This window comes from Zea mays, chromosome 7, assembly GCF_902167145.1.
Source record: "Zea mays cultivar B73 chromosome 7, Zm-B73-REFERENCE-NAM-5.0, whole genome shotgun sequence".
Lineage (NCBI taxonomy): Eukaryota > Viridiplantae > Streptophyta > Magnoliopsida > Poales > Poaceae > Zea > Zea mays.
In genome coordinates, this window is record NC_050102.1 from 103,417,770 (window position 1) to 103,423,077 (window position 5,308).

At 42.6% G+C, this 5,308-nt stretch overlaps 1 long non-coding RNA gene across 1 annotated transcript; it reads right to left on the reverse strand.

The window, feature by feature from the left end:
* Positions 1–472: 472 nt before the first annotated feature.
* Positions 473–4,846, reverse strand: LOC103632649 (uncharacterized). The gene is made up of 2 exons (XR_556081.2): positions 4,231–4,846; positions 473–4,115 (listed from the first exon to the last, which is right to left on the reverse strand). It is a non-coding gene; the product is annotated as an uncharacterized lncRNA (long non-coding RNA).
* Between the last annotated feature and the right edge of the window lie 462 nt (positions 4,847–5,308).

The following is a 5,308-nucleotide window of genomic DNA, read 5'->3' on the forward strand; positions in this document are numbered from 1 at the left end:
AAATTATTCGATAAAATATTAATTTACAATGATTACATGCAAATGAAAACCACAAATTATTATCGACCTCAATATCTTATTTTTTTTTGAAATAACCAATATGTTGCTGAGGTGCCAAGATACCCGTCCCGGCACGGACCATCTCCTGCGTCACGGCACACGCTGTCTGCCAAGTTCTCTAAACAGCTGTGCATGGGGCCTACAACCACAAACCCCGACCCCTTCTTCGTGTTAGCGCCGCTGCGGGGGCACTGCCACCGGACCTGAGAGTCACAAGTCGTATGTGTGGTCTGCATTCACCGCCTGTACGTCTAGCTCCCACAGGCTCCATGGTGGTGGAAAGCCCTCATAAAGCTATTCACAGATGGAAATAGCTATTGCAAGTTGCACATCAAACAAAAATACTTTGCTAGCCTAAAACAACTTTGTAGAAATAATAAATAAGTTTAAAATAAAAAAGAACTTCAATGCAAGAAATATTTATATAACAGCAAATTCAAGATTAAACACATCAAAATTATGCAACCATAGAAAATCCTAGATTATAAAGGGTAATAACAACAGTAGCAATAATATTACGGTACAGGCGTACAACACTAGTTAGAAATGAGAAGGGCTCGTGTTGGTTACACTCAACATCATCACCTTGTTAAACTGGCAACACAGGCGGAGTCCCTCAAATTACCAGGAACATCCTGTACACAATCACCAGGCGAGAAAACCAGGTGATCTATTGGGCACTACCTCATGAAGCATCCTTTCCCATCAAGTACATACCATGAGTACTGGAGAAGAAATGCCTTTCTTTCATTGGGTGATAGGTTAAGAAAAATACAATATCAGGCCTAAAATTGTTGAGTAGTTTCGCATGGAGGTGAGATGTTGTGTATAAGTTGTCTCTGATATTACTTCCTTAGGACAACCAAATGGACCTCTAGCAATTGTAAAACCTACCTGCCATTATTTGTAACTCTGCAGTGAATGTGAAGTCACTAACAGATTAGTAGAACATCCATTATGTCGTTCTGCATGCCTAAATAGACTTGGTCAGCAAATGAAGAAAACGAAATATCCTCTGGTAGAAGGTCAGGTGATAGAGTAACGAGTAAATGATGCAGCCATACAATCATGGTTTCATTGTGAAACATTAAAATGACACAATGTTGTTCATGGACAAACAGAAATACTTTGTTCTGTACTACAGTACCATCTTAACAGTAGGTACCAGTTAGCTGTAATCTAATGTGTCAGCACCTAATGTGAATGGAAATGTTAGAGAGCCTACAATGCACATAATGCGCTTACTGGGTGGCAACAAGTATTTATATGGAAAGAAAACCAATACTTCAATACAGGAGCCATTAAGAAAATTAGTATGACTTTGAATGCCTTCAGCGACAAAATTGTCAACCGAATTTTGAGTTTGTTCAAAATTAGCACCAATAAGATTAGCTATGTCAGTGGGGCTGGTTTGAATAACTTGATCTATTTGATCTATCAGTATGTTTGACTGGTTTTCCATATATGCAAATGATTCAACAAAAGTTGCAGCCCTAGCCGCTGCTATATTGAAGATACGACACAAAAAATTATAAGGAACAATTGGATCTATACCATTAAAAGATCCAAACTTTAGATATATACCATGGATCCCACATGTCATTGACTCATGTGGACCCACATGTAAGTGAGATAGTAATGGTATGGATCCAAAGTGGTGATCTTTTAATGGTATGGATCCAAATTTCCCAAATTATAATGTTTTATGTGAGAGGAGTCAGGATCACCATCAAATGAGAAAGAATAGCCACCATTTGAGGATCCTGATTTGGCATCCTTCCTCCACCTTTTCACGGTGACTGAGTAGGAAGGTCCTTGATATTCCTCATGTCAAGTACCTCCAGCATATGGCGACATGGGATGCCAATAAGTTCAAACGTCTTACAAGTACAGTCCATCGTGGAATTGAGTGAATCAAATTTAACAAAGTGGTCTCTTGGTTCAGCCTCCATCTCTGTAGACTGACGATCACATAACAGTCTTTCAAACTGCTCAAAGAAGTTCAAAAGGTCACATTCCAAGGATAGATGTTTCTTCAGCTCACTTGTCAAACTTTCCTTTTGTTGCACGCTTTTCATATCAACATAAAATGCATCACGACCATATGTCAGTGCCCATTTCTCCTTTCTTGAGAACAAATATGCTAGCTATTGATTATCTTCTATGTCATACTTTTCTAACATTTCCTTACATGCTGTCACAAACTCATCCTCACAATCAAATAGACATCTCTTGAAGTTGCAATCTAAAGTTTTTGAACCATGGAAAGCTTGACTCAACTGTTGTAGAGCATTTTGATAAATTTGCCACACACAATAACGATGGGCTGTAACAGCTTCATTTAAGGCAACAGATCTATCAATTAACAATGTCTTGGGATGTGTTCCATTCATTGCCATCTTGAAAGTATCTAATAACCATTGGAAAGCTTCTTTACTTTCATCATGAATAATTGCAGCACCAAAGATAATTGTCTGCTTATGATGATTCACACTCAAAGCCAATGGCATATCATAACCTTGCAATGCATATCCTGAATCAAAACATACTACATCACCAAAATGGAAAAAGTCCATAATAGATTTTGAATGTGCCCATAAAAATTATGAAGTTCCCATCATCATCAGATTTTACAGCATAGAAGAACGAAGGGTTATCATGCTGCACCTTCTGCAAGTACTCTAGTGTAGCACCAACATCACCTGAGTGTGGAGTATTTGCACACTTGTATCTTTTTCAACTTGTACCTTCTAGGGAATTCAGAGTGCAACTTCCATTAATCAGATTTTGCTTGTAAACAGAATCATCGGGTGATCTATCTTGATCATTTTCTCTACTCCCAGATGCCATGACAAGATCAGAAGCTGCTTCAGCTCCAAGCTAGTGATTGTGGAAGGTAACAAGTTCTGTGACTCGATATTTCCCGTTAGTTCCAAGCCTGATGACCATACATGCTAGACAACCAGTTCACATTTCCTGTCGAGGTTTCTTTACTCTTTTTGCTCCTGTTTTCTTCTCACGGAACCGTTCTTTTGAACAAACAAGCATTCTTGTGGTTATAACATTCTCATTATTCACTGTCATGCCAGCCGTACGCACGATAAACCCAATTTTCCCTGCATACATACTATAATATTCATATGCCTCATCTTCATTCTCAAAATCTGGTGTACTCACGGTATCATCTGTCAGATTTTCTCTCACAACCCGTGCTTTGTGCCTGATTTTCTTCGCTTTCAGCATATGAATTGTAGAGGCTATTGCCAGTTGATGGTTATGATTCGGCACAAACTCTATCAAATGGTACTTGCCATTAGCAGTAAGTCTAATGGTCAAGCTTGCGGGGCATCCAATTCGTGTTTCAAGATGTGGACACTTTGCTTCATTTGCTCCCTTCTTCCGAAACCCCTCTCGAACACGCAAAAGTTCTCCTAGTGATTATATTCTTTGACGTCTTCCACAGCGTTGACCTTCGGACAAAGAAAACCCACGTTTTCTGAATATGCATTGTAGAACTCATACACATCGCTTTCACCGTCGAACAACATATTCACCTTGGGAAACATCTTCTCATCACAGGTATCGGTCGTAGGGTTAACATCTGCTGCAGCCACATCCACTAGAGCATCCTGCCCATCAATAAATAGAATAAGGACAATAGGCATTGTTCCCCATTAATAGAGAGGATTTGAAATTCGGTTAGAGAGTGAACCACATTTTGGTGTGGAAGAAACAACGGGACTAGCAAATGAGGAGGCCAAGGTGCACAAGGGTGCAGGAGTACTACATGGCCAGGGCAAGATGGTTGCGCCAGCTTCAGGTCCATGGCAGGACTTCCTGTGGCATTAACAGGCATGAGAGTGTGCACCCGAGGAGGCCCCGTTGCAGGGCTCGTAGTAACTTGTGGATCCTTCTCCCTAGGTGCTGATGGCATCAGGGCTGTCTTGAACTTCCAATTTTTTAGTAGTAATTTGAATGCCCTCAACACGGAACCAAAGTCCTCTGAGGAAATCGAAAGTTCGAGACCGATCCTTGAGCATGCAATGGATCACCCGCTGTCATTGAACCCAGAAAATAAAACAGACGCTCAAGTGGATTAGTACGTACGCCATGAATGGAGTGGAAAATCGGATGTGATTGTTCATCGGGAAGAAAGTTAGGGTTCCTTACCAATGAAAAAATGAATTCTAAATCTCTAGTCAACACAAACCTAATACTTGTAGCACGACAGTGGGCCGAATAATACAAGTACGACCGGAAGAGCTCACTCGGGGAGGCTGGTTTCTACGGTGGCGCCGGGCGATGGCAAAGAAGATGACGACAACAACGGAGTTGAAGCCGAGGAAGCGAGAGACGAGAGAGACGAAGTGGTCGACGGTGACAACTCTGCTCTCGGTGGGGCAGCAGAGGCAGAGGACAAGACGACGGAGATCTCCATCTCGGCGTGGCGGTGGTTCGAGCGGACGGTGACGCTGAGGGACTCGAGAGGCACACGCACAAATTGGTGCTCTAGACACACCAACTCCAGCGCACACATCTGCCATGTCGCCGCTGCCGTTGGTGCCAACGCTGCAAACAAGCAGCCTGCGACGGCCGTGAGGCGGTGGGATCTCTGCACCGTCTGCTGCCGCGGGAGAAGGCGATAGGAGGAGAGGGGCACCCGATGGTGGTGGGAGGAGAACGAGGTCGCTGAGGTGGGAGCGGGGACTCATGGGCTCATGGCGCCATGGCGGTGGCTTGAATGAGAAGGATGCGAAGTGGGAGCGGAGTGAGGGGCGGGGCGGGGCGGGGCGGTTGGGGCACTTTTCTGTATAAGATTAGTTATTCAATTTAGACGACTAATCTTAGTTAAAATATGACATATTTAGTCATAAATCAAATATGTCTGTAATTAGGTTTGGGAAAGAAGACGAGACAGGAGTGCGGGTTGATCGGAGAAAAAACTAAGAGGAGTTTTCGTAACAATATAATGTAGGACGATAGTCGAAACTGATACTATGATATAATATAGAGATTTTACTACACAAAATATATTGAACAATATATATAATGAGGGCATATCAATTCATCACCTAGGGTGACAGACCATTAGGTCCATCATATGGACCTCCTCTAGCGCGCTCGAGCCGCCCTCCGCGCCCGTCCAGCCGGCCGACCAAGCCACCACCTGTGCAAGAGTTGAGCCGAGCCACATCGTCTGAATGACTTAATGTTTACTAAATAACTTAATATACCCTAGAATGACTTA